The 15,776-nt window shown below is 30.8% G+C and overlaps 1 pseudogene; it reads left to right on the top strand.

Annotated features, from left to right (window-relative positions):
• Positions 1 to 3,736: 3,736 nt before the first annotated feature.
• On the top strand, positions 3,737 to 8,434 carry LOC130725543 (E3 ubiquitin-protein ligase UPL5-like; annotated as a pseudogene).
• The last annotated feature ends 7,342 nt before the right edge of the window (positions 8,435 to 15,776 follow it).

Genomic DNA, 15,776 nt, shown 5'->3' with positions numbered 1-15,776 from the left:
TGGGCGTGTAACTCTATGGCAGGTGCTTGAGCAATGAGAGAAAATTAGATTGCAGGTCAAGTATGGATTCACTCTAAGGCACTGATATGTTGTTTGAGTATGAATTGGTGTTTTATTTTGGCTAAACAGATAACTTTGTCTCCATCTGGTTTTTGGACCTGCAATTTGTGGTATCTACTGGATCTGGTATGGTATTGTATGGTGTGAGCAACTTTGAGTTGCAAACTTAGATGCTGGATTAGAAAGTGATTAACATGACATTTTGTTATATGGCCATTAGTTCACGATGGGTACATGAGGTACAAATATAGACAGTGATGGAGTGAATTATGGAAGGTTTTAGGAGGTTATTGAATGCAAACAGTATAGACAATATGCATTGCTGGTATGATACATGGAAGGTCTCAGGGGGGGTTAGTGTTTCATATTGAAAATGTAGAGGATATTGGTCAGTCTATGTATTTGGTAGGTGTGACACAAAGGCTCCTTAGCGATTTATGTACTCTTTTTCTTCACTAAGTTTTTATTCCAATTGGGTTTTTCCTAGTAAAGTTTTAATGAAGCATAATCTCGAAGGTGTTCTTCTAAGGGGGATTTTTGTTTTGGTATATTACAATTTCCCCATTGTCATGAGAGGGTTGTTCTCATGCTGGTTTTTTATTCAATAAAGTTTTATGTTGTCAAAAAAAAAATTCAATATTTGATGTTCCCAAAGGGACTAATATGTTTGTTATCATAGTAATAATCTTTTGCATTGCATATTACTTTATTTCATATTTAATATACATTATATCCTTTGAATTAATATTAAAATAATTTTAAATTATAAAAATATAATTATAATTTCTTTTAACTTAAATATGCCAACTCTTTTTTATTGTGTTTCCTCAATAAATATATATATATATATATTATATTTTATGACTATTCATTTGTTTTTTTTCACTTTCTAACATAAAAAGTCACATCTCTCATAAGATACATGATATATATATATATATATATGTATAATTATTTTATGTTTATTTAATGTATTTAAATATTATTTTTCAATAATATTGTGCACAACTGCACATACATAAGAGTTAAAAGTAAATAACATGTAATACCATATAAAGTTTTTAACTATATTTTAATATTGTTGGCAAAAACATTTTGTAATTAACTATTTTATTTTTTAATACTTAATATATTTTTCACATATATAAATTAATTAATTTAATATTTTTTATTGATAATTAATATTTGAATAATTTCGACATTTAATAGGTGTTTGAATAGCTAATGACTTCGAAAATTTTATTCATTTTTAATATTTTAATTTAATTTATTTAATATAAAGTAAAATGTTAACACAAAGGTTCAGAGTAACTTTTACATTTTAGTAGGTGGTGTAAAAAATTAGTAATACGTTTTGAAATTCTGGTTCACGCACAGAACAGATGTCGAACCAAATGTCTGAGACATTTGGCACAACGTACAGTAGATAACAGCAGAAGTGCAGCACAGTATTAAATCAACAAAAACAAGAACACAGAGAATTGTTTACCCAGTTCTGTGCAACATCACCTACATTTGGAGGGCTTCAGCCCGAGAAAGATAATCCATTATTATAGAGAATCAAGTACACAAAAGGTCTTAATTGAGCAGCCTATGTTCACAACCTTTTCCTACTTATTCCTACCCGTGGTTTATTACTTAGGTTTCCCCCTAAGAATGAGAACCCCCTCTCACTTTCTCACACACAATCACTGCCACAGTGATTGAAACAATAAACAACAAGATGAAGAGATTACAACTCAACTAAACAAACCAGCTCTAAGCCATATGATTATCAATGGAGGCAGTAGAGAGGTGTACAAAATAACAGAACAAGGACTCACAAAACAAAACCCTAAAAGCACAATCCTTGGGTGCCCAACGCACACTTAACAACTAGGGTTAAGCCTCCTTAAATACAAGTTCTTTAGCAGGCCTTGATCTTCAATGGACTTGCACAAAAATAGAGTCCACAAAACAGATCTGGAACAAATCTTTTTAAAACAATAACAAATCTTATCAAATAAGATTTGAACAAAAGATAACAACTTTCACAATTTAAACCAAATCAAATCCTCTTCAGCAGATTTGATTCCACTATTATATATTCCAGATAGCACACAGAAGCTTCTTCAAAAAGTCTAACTTGATTATCTCGAAATCAATCCAAAGCTTCACAATTAAATCAGCCAAACACACAACAGCTGCGCATGGACAAATGTCATAGGCAAGATGTTACGACATCGTGTCTGACATGTTGGCACACAGATACATTAGCTAAAATGTAGACAATCATAAAAAAAGAAACAACAAGTTTTATTTGTTATTTTTTTAAAAGTCCTCAACTTATGATAAATAATTATTATTAAATTAATTTTAATTGTAATATATAACAAATTAGAAATTTTTACAATTAGAAAGAAGTATTAAAAATTACTATTAACTATCTAATATTGTTATTAGTGTAAAGTTAGTCAATTTCAATTATTATTATTACTTAAAAGTTTCCCTCATGTAGTAATTAATAATTAAAATTTAAATCATATTAATATTTAGGAAAATGCTGTGGGGCACGACCTTGGGCCTCGTGCACCACGCACGAAGCACTTTCTGGCGGTTTTAAACCGCCAGAAACCGTAACTTTTTTTTTTGACAGTTGTAATTTTGTGGCAGTTTAAAACCGCCACTAAATGACTCTCGTGCATAATTCGTATCTGTTTTGTCGTACCATATAACATTGCTCTAATATTTAATTTAAAATATGAGAAATTGAAAAGTTTAATAATGACTAATTAATAATTAATAATAAGTGAGTTTTACATATATATATATATGTATAGATAGATATTTTGTATAAATTAGTAATATAAAAAGTCATTAATAATTAATTAGTATTTTCATTAATGTAGTACTTTTTATGATTGATAATATATTTTAATTATATGTATTAGAGGTTTTAAAATTAATATTTAATACAACTAATAATATAAAAATCCATTAATAATTTATTAGTATTGTCATTAATTCAAGGTTCAAGTCAATTTATATATATATATATATCAAATAATTCATTTTTATTTTATTTATAAAAGTAAATTATTTAAATATCTCATTTTTGTGAAATATTTTCAAGGAATTTTTTTGATTGATAATTAATATTTAAATAATTTTAGTATTAAATATGTCATTTATATGCATGAGATGTAATGATGTATTATAATTACTATATAAAATTAATAATGTGAAACTAAAAAAGTCAAAATGACATTAATTAATGGTCAAGTCAAATTTACTTTTATATTCATATATTTAATGATATTGAATGATAAAATTTATTACTCATTTATTATAAACAAACAACCTTATTTGAATTTCTTTGTGCATTTTAAAAATGGTGCACTCACTTGAATCATCCAATTTTAGCCATTCGTACATTTGGATATCAAGTTCAAGTTTTGTTTCCAATTTGTAGAATGAGATACACAGTTCTGATTTGTTGACCGCATAAACTTCACCATATTTTCACCGTAGCAGATTCACATTGCACGTGGAGAATGTCGCGGATTGAGTGATAAAATCCTTGTTCTCAGAGGGAAACAAACAAAGCTCGTTTTGCTTCGAACTACTATTGTTCTTCACTCTAAGCTCGCCGCTGATCATTGTTTTGCAGTGTGCAACCACCGCCATCACCACTCCAATGGAAAATTGGACGACCCCAGATTGCAAGCCGGAGATAGCATCGTTGGCACCGCGGTTGCAGTTCTTCATTCGCATGATTCCAAACGGCAACAACATAGTGATGCAGGGTTCAACTGAAGAGAGTGTGAAATCAGTCCACAAAAGGATCGAGAGTAGAACTGGAATTCCAATTCAGAACCAGAGATTGATTCATGCAGGGAAGCAGCTCCGTTGGGAGCAGAGTCTCGGTGATTGCGACATCCAAAACGATACCACCCTTCAACTGGTGGCCCACCTTCGTAGCGGAGAAACCGGCTATCAGCAGAATGTGGCGGTGGACAACATGTTTTGGCTAATTTGGGACCTCTCCTATGGGAAAACAGGGAGCAGTACTAGCAGTGGTCTTTCCGACATCCTGGAGCATCGCACAAAAATGTTGTTCAAGCTTAACGCATTGGACAATTTCATGAATACAACGGCTCCTGGGGAGCTGGTAACGCTCTACCGGTCCAAATCATCATCACCTGGTAACAAAGCCATGGCAGAATTCACCATGAGATGTTTCTTGGACTGTTGCAGCTCCATGTTCAAGAAAGGGTTGCATGTTTTTTGCCTTCCCGTAGTGGTGGGGTTTTGTAATCTGCTTAGAATAGACGCGGGGAATGATGGCGATCTTTACAATTCTTTTATGAATACTCTCAGGATTGTGATGGAGGAGTGTGTCAATGATATAAGTCCTAATCAGAAGGTTCTGCTTAAGGGTGTTTTCAATCATGTTCGTGAGAGTGCGAATTTGGTGTTTAGGGATTTGGATATTTGTATGATGATCCCTGAGCTATCGTTGATGAGCAATTTTCAGAATCTCATTGCACTCTTAGTCCCTTTAAGCAATGCAATCAAGGTTAAGGGGTTGCAACCTTGGGAGACTCGGTCTGAGACTATTGAGGAAGATGAGGAGGATCCATCGCTTGCAAATGAGATTTACCACCTTCATCTTATGTACACTAAATTAGTATACAAAATGGAAGTAGCTTTTCAGGACATTGAGGATTACTTGGATAACAAGAAGCAGTGGCATGTGTCGTGGGTTCATTACCTTACCATATTGAAGCATATGTCTAAACTCTCTAAGCTAATAGACGGCGCTGAAGAGATGCTTAGGGGATTTTTGATACACAGACAGATATACTTGTCTATTCTAATACGTGAGGATCATGAGTGGATTCTGGAGTACAAAAGTATGCTAGACTTCATAGCTAGAAGGCAATTGGCAGTGAAGTTATTTCCTAGTGAAGAGAATGAAGATCAGGAAATGCATGCCATATTTATTGACAGGTCTGATCTACTAGCTGAATCTTTCCGTGACATAGTGTATGAAAGACCTGAAGCTCTGCGACATGGCCTCTCTGTAAATTTTTTGCATGAGGAAGGGACAGGGGACGGTGTGAAGAGGGAGTGGTTTCTTTTAGTGTGTCAAGAAATATTTAATCCGTTAAATGCTCTTTTCATGGCATGCCCAGATGACCGCAGAAGATTTTTTCCTAATCCTGGTGAGTTCCATCCCCAAATCTGAATACATAAGTTTCACGTGTCTTTTCCTAAAAGAAATTTAGATATAAAAATATTTATAGAATATGTGCATTTCTGTGTCTAAAAATGGATTGTAAGCAAAGCCTACTTCATGAATGACATATGGGGCTATGGGCTTAAAGACATTAAAAAGTATGGAAATAAAGCGCTAGGTTGCAGCTGAAGGGCAATGAACTTGGTGCAAACAAACTTATTTCGAGAAATGATATAAATGAAACTCTTTATATGAATTGTGATGAAAGTATTTTCACATTGCATTCAAATGGTATCTAAACATATACTAGCAACGGAATGTCTGGAATTGTAAAAATCAATTTACTCTCATTAGAATTGTAAATCTTTCTTTCCAATATGATTAATTGAAAGTAGCAATATTGGTCTGTCCACATTAGATAGAAAGCAACTATGTTACAACCACAATAGTTTAAATATTTTAGTTGAGGTCAGGTATATTTGGTCTTAGGATATATACATACCAAACCCTCAATCTTAAATTGAGGAATCTTTATGATTAGTATTTGTGATGTCTTCTCCAACCACTATCTGATTCTAATCATAATTATTCGCGCATTTGTTTATTGAAGTTATGATTGTTTAAATCTTCATTACTTTAGAGAATTCTATAGAAGTTTGAGAATTCATAGATTTCATCTATTCAATGATGTGTTCGATAAAATAAAGGATAATATATTTTTTGTTTGAAGCATAAGTTGCTCGTGTTGTTATTATTTTACCAAAAGTTCATAAAATTTTGATACATTTCCTCTGTGTTGCTTCCTTTAAGCCAGTAATGAAATAGGGGAATTTTTCACCAATTACCAAAATTAGCATGTCTCATATGGTATGCTTATGTAAATCTATTATGTATGTAAATTAATGTTTCTGCAAGGGTAAATTAACATGTAAGAGCATAGTTATATAATATAGAAGTTAATGTTTATTATCTAATTTAATGACAAATATAATGCTTTTGCATGTGTATTCAGTTTAAGTACTACGGTCCTCTTTAAGGAATGATGGTGTGGCTTCTTATTTGTTAATGTTTATAGGTTCCATTGTTAATGTGTGTTTGTCTTGTTCTTGTTCTTTTACACATATGTAGGATTGGATCCACTAAAGTGGGGGTGAAATGCAGTGGTAGGAATTGATGAAAAATTTGAGGGTGTGGTTATAGATCCATGATTTCTTATGTTTGTTCTTGTACTTTTGTAGAGAAAAACTAAACTGTTGATTTTATTCATTAATATTTATAAATTTTACATTGTGTAACATGTATCATCATTTGTATTTGTCACTAAACCTGAGTTCCCATTTGTAAACATTAATCTATATGTTTCTTAGTTAGTCTTGATTCTTGACCTATTTTGATTTATATCTTGTATCATCGATAACTTATGCACAATGAAGTTTAGCTTAATATTCATCTACTTGTGTGCAACATCCAAAGTAAATCTTTTGCACCTTGAGTACTTCACCTTCATTGGTCGCATTATTGCTTTAGCTTTGATGAATGAAGTGCAAGTGGGCATTGCTTTCGATCGTGTGTTTTTCAAGCAATTGGCTGGAGAACATATTACTTTGGAAGATATACAAGAAGTGGATCCTGACCTGTACAGAAGCTATAAGAAAATATTAGCGATGGATGCAGATTTTGTTGATTCAGATGCATTAGGACTTACATTTGTTAGGGAGGTAGAAGAATTAGGACATTGGAAAGTGATTGAGCTTTGCCCCGGTGGGGAAAACCTTATAGTGAATAGTAAGAACAGGCATGAATATGTTGATCTTCTTATACAAAATCAATTTGTAACATCCATCTCTGAGCAGGTATCGCATTTTGCCAAGGGCTTTGGTGAAATCATTTTCGACTCAAAGCTCCGACAGTTCTTTCGGATTTTAGATCTTGAAGATTTTGATAAGATGCTATATGGGGAAGAAAATGCAATATCTGTTGACGATTGGAAGGCAAACACTAAGTATGTTGGCTATGAAGAGACTGATCCTCAGATATCTTGGTTTTGGGAGGTACGTAGGATACTAGTCTTGTGGGTTTACAATGTCTTTACATATGTCTTTCTTCATTCTTTCCTTTTCCCCCCTTTTCTTCGGTTTTTAAAAATCTTTTATCGATGTAATTTTATTACATCTCCTTTAATATTCAAGAGGATGTTGAATAATATCCCCTATATGATTTATTTGATGGCAAGAGTTGCTTCAATTTTGAAATTTCAAATTGGTAACTTGTTATTTACTTGGTCACACTATCCACTTAACTAAGTTATTTGCATGGAGAGCTTAGAGGTATTTCATCTTCCATGATTGTATTTATACGCTTCACTAAAAATACAATTTAAGGTTTAGCTAAACATGAAGTATAGAAATAAGTTTGAACTTTTATTAAAATGTGTAAGTTATAGATCATCTCAACTATTATGACAAAAGTTACAATAATAATAGTACTATTTTTAATATACTTAATATTTCGTTTATTAATCTCCTAGAAATATTATAAATTGATTTATTTATTGCATAAGAGTAATGATATGTGTTATGTGTACTATTAAATAGGACATATCTTTTTGGATATATCTTTTTTTTTCCTCTTTTGTCTCTCTTTTCGAGTCATATCACATATTACATCTACCACTCTTATATATCTTCTTATTTCTTGAGTAACGTGAGTCATATTCTAGTTATACAATAACTTTTCATGATTTATTTTCACTGCAACAAAATAGGGCAGTCCTAACTTTTCATGATTTTTCTCCCGCTCTACTCTATTTTTATTAAATTTTTAACATTGTATCATGTAACAACCAACTTTGCAGGTTGTTCGGAGAATGTCTGCAGAAGAAGGAAAGATTCTTCTATTTTTTTGGACATCTCTGAAATATTTACCATTTGAAGGTTTCAGTTATTTAGAGAGGAGGACTTTAAAAATTTGTAGATCTACAGAACCAGATCATTATCTACCTTCATCACATACATGCTTTTACCAGCTTTGTTTGCCCCCTATTCATCTATGGCGGTCATGCAAGATCACTTTAGAATGATCACTGCTCAAGAATATGTTTACTGCACTTTCGGTATTGATTAAATGCACCTACAATTTGCATAAAAGTGGTTTTGGCTGAAGATAGAAATTAAGATACTGAACTTTGTAGGGTACTAGTTTTATACCCGTGCCTTGCACGGGGTAATTTATTCTCAATTTTTTTTTTTATTTGTTGAACAATTTTTTTATTATTTATTTATTAAATACAGTTATGTTCTTTGTTTTTTTATGTTTTTTTAAAGAATTTTGGTTGTTATTTTGTTAGTTTAGTGTATAAGTTTATTGTACCAAAAAATGGGCAATTGTTCGGTGGTTGTTTCATAGCAATTTGTTTTTTGGTGAATAACACATATATATATAACTCTGCACGAAGATTTTCAAACATACAGCGATTTATTGAAAATTGACAACCGTGGTAAATATATGAAATATTAAAAATTGTCGAAATGATTCAAATGACCACCGAGGTCAATATACCCAAAAAGTAGAAATTCTCAAATTTTCCATTTTTTTCATAATTTCTTTGCTTTTTTGATTGAGAAGAGAACAACCATCTCGTTCAAAAATGACAAACGACTGATGAGCAACCTTTTACCCACTTTTCATAACCTTAATTTGCCATTATTGATGGTTCTTTGTGCTTAATTGACTTTGTTTGGAATGAATTTTTATTATGTAGTCTAATTAAGTTTATTATTATTTTCAGGTCATATTTGCCATTAAGGGCATTTTTGGAATTGCTGAATGAAGATTGTATTTGTGCTGAAGTGAAGATTGTATTTTAGATTATATTTTAGGATTTAATTTCGTGATATTAAGATTCTATCTTATTTATGTTTGTTATTTTAAAATTTTATCTTTTAGGATTTGATTTTGATTAGGATTTGATCGCAGCTCTATTTAAGGAGTTGTGCTGAGACAAAAATTACCTTCTACCTTCTACGTTCTACTTTTTCTATTGAATACAATTTTGAATTTTCAGTTAACTATTATGATTCTGCTTGGGTTTATGCTTTTACTCCCTATCTTCTCTAATATTTTTGTTGTTTCCGCTCCATCCATGGAAGGCTAACTTCCTTGGATTGAATCCATTTACAAAGTATATCTTACTCTTGAGGTATAGTTCTTAATGTAGAATTCATTCTTAATTAGACTTCTTTATCTCTGTTTTTGATCTAGGGTTTGCTTAATTCCGTAGTTTTAGAAATAAAGTTTGCTTCATGATCGCTCAGTTCATGTTAGTTCTTAACTGTTTCTTAATCGCTTACTTTAGGAAACTGTGAATTAATTTCCGCTTAGTTAATTAGTTCTCACGAATTAGGGAATTAATCAGAAAGAATTCATCTTTTGTACCAATGATTGAGCAACGATATACTGAACAAAGGGGTTCGTCTGTTTTAATTGATTTTGTTAATTTGCTTACTATCTTTTGCTTTCTTATTGTAACTGAATCATAACCCCCTAGTGTGTGTGCGTTCTTGAAGTATTGAATCTTTGTTCAAACGATAATCCTTGGGAGACGACCTAGGAGTCACTTCCTAGTTACTACAACTTTCTTAATTAATTATTTGCATCGGGTACGACCTCGATCAACGATGCAGAGCCAATATTATCAACTACTTTAATCTGTAGCTTATACCTACAGAAAACATGAATGCAAAAACAAATTGAATATAAATCAAATTAATTAAAATACAAAGTTAATTGATGTTTACCTGGTGGTAGGCTTGATGTGTTGTTCACAGTTTGGACAAAAAAAGAGTTCTCCATCACAGTATGCAGTTGTGTGACAGTTGCGGTCATGATAGGCCACTTGATTATGAAAAACTTATATGGAACTTACCTATCTTTGTAAGACACTGTTTCTGGAACGTTCGGATTAAACATAACTTTAGTGAAATTAAACCAAGCTTGTACCTGATATTCGCTTGGAGATTTTTCTTTTGTAGTCAGGTTTATATGCGTAAAATATGTGTTATTATATGTAAAAGTCGCTTTAGTATGTAGAAGACAAAATAATGTAAATGTACCTTGAATAATAGTCATATTTCCCATGAATATGACAACAACATGTTTGACATCGTCATTACTTAGAAACGTGTTGAAGTTTTCGATGAATGCATCGAACAAAACACATTTAAATTTTTACCTAGGAAATGAATAAATAACTTTACTTCCTTTGAACTATTATTATTTTAATTTTTTATTTGAAATATAACCATTTTTTTACTCTTGTGAAATAATAAATAATATAAGCATCAAATTCAATCTCAATTTCTTTGATTTTTGCGAGCACCCCATTTCGGTCATATGAGTTGTCGGTTCTGACGTTTGTAAGCGAACCTATGACATTATGATGATGTTAATAGCAACATTTGTAACTCATAATTTCTTCACCTTACTCTTGAGAGAGTTATATAAAATTGGTCATGTGTGAATACTGGGCGAGAAAGGTATAGGCAAACATGGGATAGTGTCTGACCTTGACTTTTATTTATCGTCATTGCACAACACAGACAGATCGAAAGTTGATGTCTTTCAAACTTAAATGGGTAACCTGAGTCAGATGACACCATGTCCATTTTTAGAGCGAAAATGTCATCCCCAATGTTGGTTCGTGTTATTACAGTGGCATGTATAATGTTTGTTCCAAGATCATCCACAATTAGTCACTTTCCATTGCATAAACCGGTTGCTTGATCTATATTTCTCAAAAGCATTAAAGGACCACATTTCTTCAAAGTTATTTGTTGATTCGGAATTCCGAAGCATGAGAAATTAAGAACTCGGTCCTCATATGATTTGAAAGTGCTATCGGAGCTCAAGTACTCCATAGTATTACCTGGAAGTAACTCAAGGATTAAGTCATTAACCTTCTCAACAGATTCCAAGGTAGGGCACAATATGCATCGTTCCTCCAAAAATTGTCATTCTTCTTGTTTTGAAATAGATTGGGGAGCGTGAAGTCAATGAAATCGAGAAGAGGATTTTCACTATGATGTATTAAAAGATCTGCTGGAATTTCAATATCTAATTCACCATACTCATTTGAATTAAAATTGCCATCACCAATTTTGAGAATTCAGTCAGCAAATTCTTTTATCACTAATTCTTGCTTAGGTTACCTTGTCATTCCTAATCTCATGTTTCTAGTGAGCTTCCAAGGATCAGAAGAATTTACCGCAACAGATACGATGTCTTGCCTACCCCCTTTTGGATTGGTCGGAAGAATTTGTCTGAAGTCACCACCAAGAATTACAACCTTACTGTCAAATGGCTCGTTCATGTTGCTTTCATCTTCTTGTCTCATGATATCTCTTAAAGTCATATCCAGTGCCTCGAAACAATTCCTCTTTAACATAGGGGTTTCATCCCAAATGAATCATACCCATTGAACGGATGGTCGCAGATAAATTATTCTAGACAAAAGTTTTTCCAATTCCTCCATATCCATACAAAAAAAAGTCAACCATTATCAGACAACACTAACTGCATTGTGTTGTCATGCACACCATTCTATTCATCTGTCATCATATTTAGAAAGGATGCATGTTTAACTGTCATTACTTCTTTACTATAGTTAAGCTCTTCCACTATGAACTTGTTTTAAAACTTTTCCACATCATCCAATATCGAATATGGTAAACAACTAAGATCCTTGATCCTCGTGCATTTCGTTGGAGAATTTTTTCAATCTCAACCGAACATAAAAAATAAAATACACATTAAATTGAGTAATTAGATAATTAAAGTGAAAAAAATAAAATAAAAAACCCAAAAAATAATAGTAATATACAACCTGGTATTTGAAGTATTCTTTCGTACAAAATTTCGTCAGCTAGTATCCTCCATGTAGCATTCCAAACCAAATCCGGTTTACTAATTGTGCACATGAATAGAAAAGTAGCGAATAATTGTCTTAACTGGTGCCCTGAACCTACTTCACTTTACTCCTTTATTTTGTATATAAACTCTTTTTCATCAGACAGAAACCCCAAAGCATGACATTCATCACATAATGTTTCAAATAGTTATCCATAAACTGTCTTCACATCATCTAAACTCCTGCATCCTTTTTTGATAGTGACCAAAAGTTTCATTAAAAAAAGATTTATCCACAACCTGGAGGGATAGTGACCAAAAGTCTCATCTAGAACTTGTGCATCATTTTTGGGTAGTGACCAAAAGTCTCATATGTCTCTTTTCGTGGGGCTCCACATCATTGCCTCATGGTTATAAATGAATATTTTATTGTATATTTTATTAATAATAAGTTTATATTAGTATTTCTTAAATTAAAAGTAAAAATAATTGTATCTCCATGGTTACTATATACTTTTATTTTCCTATTAAATTCATTTAATTGATATTAACTATGATTCAACGTTAGTGTATTATAAACATATACTTCTCATTGGTTTTGATGGTTATAAATGCTTTAACTGTCTTGTTCCTTTTGCACAACTGTGAAGTTTCAATGCTTGAGTATATATATATGATGATAGTTGCCACAGAGTGAGGATGAAGTAGAAAATTGTTTCTTTTTATGAATTCATTTTGTTATTTTATTTGGGTTTATATTCCAGTGATTCGTTAACTCCAATTTCGAGTCCTAACCAATTGGTTAGATGAGTCTGCTGAATCCTGGGAAGTTTTCGCATCTCTAGTGAATAAACTCTTTAGGACAGTGTCAAAGTTTCAATGTGAAATGTCTCACACAACTGTGATTATGATTGTAATCTTAATTTCATATTAATGAAATTTTATTGAGTTCCTACTGCAATATTTACAACACATTTGAGGATATTCTGCATAGGTTTGATTTCGACCAGCTTCAAATTTTTTGTTTGCTTCAAACCATGCTAAGAATATTGTATCAAGATCCTCATTCCGTCAAACAACTGTGCCAATTCTTTCGTAATCCCTGAATGTGATAGACTGCTATTTTGACAGATGAAATGATAACAGTTAAACTCGAGGCCACTTATCATGAATATACAATTGGAAATTTTTTCATATTGCTTCTCATAGGGATGAATACGTGCAGTCATAATACTGCTTTATCTCATCTACAACTTCATATTGGTTCCTGTCTTTACCTTAGTTATAAATCTCAACATAAATTATGTCAGGACCCTTGTTCACATACATGAACGAATATTTAATAGCATTTGATTTGTTGCAATATTCAATGCTGATATGAGTTTGATACCACATAAGAAATTTAGGGTTGTAGTGGACCACATAGCTATTATCCAACTGCACTCCTTTTGTGGTTACTTGAATTCCAATTCGCCTACTTATACACTTTGGATACCCTTCCCCATCAATTCTCGTTGAATCTTCACAATCTTTCGGGGAAAATTTCTCACAATGCCCACCTTTTTTTGCACGGAGAAGACTTGTTTGCTAAACCACATGGACCGTGCATCATGAAATTGGAAACAAAAATTGATAAAGAAGAAAACAAAGTAGGGTCTGGTAACTTAGCTGAGATGATTTTGTCAATGTCATTCCCTGTTTTCAGTTTTTCATCCTCTTCCAACCATATCAGGATATGAGCATGTGGAAGTTCCCTTTTTTGAAACTCAACAGTATACATACTTGTATTAATAAGTAATTATTAATAACTATTAATAAATAAACTTGGAAGATTAAACTAAATAATAACTAAATAAATAATACATAAATTAATAAATAATTTTTCTGTCACATCATCTATAAAGATATTCTCTAAAATAGTAATTATATTTTAATTGGGTTACCTTATTAATGGGGTAAACTTTAATTGTATTTATGGTATTTATATTTATATTTTAGTCAAACTGTGTTATAAAGGTGAGTTTTAGTCATTGAAATCAAATGATTTATTTTAATAGTAATTATGGTATATTTCATTTCGAATTTTGCAGCTTCGACGGAAATTTATGGTATGTTTTCTAAACCTAAAATTTAGGTATATAAATGAAAAATTATAAATGGGGAAAATTCTTAATTGGACAAATTTAAATTGTATTTATAGTATTTATTTTTTGGTCAAACTGTATTAAAGTTTGTTAATTGGGTAAATTTTAATTGTATTTATGATATTTATATTTTGGTCAAACCGTTATAACTTATAAAGGTGAGTTTTAATTATTGAATAATTTATTTTAATATTAATTATGGTATTTCAATTTATTTATTTTTTGAATTATGCAGCTTTCATGCATATTTATGGAATTTTTTATAAACCTAAAATTTAGGCATATAATTGTGTTTATTCAATCTATAGACTTAAAATATTTTTTGAACGTGTTAAATAGATTTAAGACAAAAGGTAATGTGTTTTTTTTAATATTTAAATTTTTAAATAAGGAATTAAGCTTTTTTGTTTGTAGAATTTATTATTCTTTTTTTATGCAGTAGAATGTGTTATTCTTGAAGGGTATCAATTATTAGTTACTACCTTCCTATTATAAGACCAAAATAATTATTTTGATAGTGTTTATTTATAGTACGTGGCATCCTCTGATTAAATTAGTACGTGGCATCTCCAAACAAATTTACATAATTGCTCATCAAGTCTCATTATTTTGAGATTGTTTCCTTTTATTCGTTTTAAATTTAAAGTTTTAATCAATATCATTCATTAGGATATTATTTTCCTCTTTTACTTAAAATTCAATTTTTTTTTACGAAACCTAAAATTCAAATTGATGGAAGTTTGTAATGATTGACTTAATAGATATAATTATTACATATTTTTTTGACAGCATATATAATTATTACATATTAATAGTACTAATGTTATATTATAATATGATATAATAATATGATATTTCTAAAATTTTACAACATATATATGTAAACTCGAAATTAAATAATTTTAAAAGGTTTTCATTTTCTTATTATAATTTTTTTATGAAAAATGTTGATTTTAAAATTTTGTTCTATTAAGAATTCGTATTAAATGTTGGGTAAAAATTCAAATTTAAATTTTGAATGATTAAAACACTAATTATTATCATTAATAGCATGAAGACTTTTTCACATTAAAATTTCGGATTTAATTACAATGCATAAATTGTCATTATGCATTGATTTCATTTTTCAAAAATGTAATAAATTTCCATTTTAATAGCATGAAGACTTTTTTTTTTTCGAAGGAAATAGCATGAAGACTTTATTAGTATTAATTTTAGGTTAAATTCGTATACTAATTGTAAAGCTATTTTTTGGGTTTAATTCGTGGTCTACTTCTAAGGCTAATTTGAAGACTTTATAGAGTCATAGCATTAATTTTATTTTGAGGCTAATTTGATTTTAGGTTTAAGTCATGGACTAAAAATTTAATAATAAATTTGATATTTTAGGCCTTTTTTGAACGTTTAATTTTTTTTGTTGTATATTTTTTTTGTTTACAAAAATTATG

This window comes from Lotus japonicus, chromosome 6 (genome assembly GCF_012489685.1).
Source record: "Lotus japonicus ecotype B-129 chromosome 6, LjGifu_v1.2".
NCBI lineage: Eukaryota > Viridiplantae > Streptophyta > Magnoliopsida > Fabales > Fabaceae > Lotus > Lotus japonicus.
Note: the sequence above shows the minus strand (reverse complement) of the source record. Positions and strands in the feature narration are given on the sequence as shown.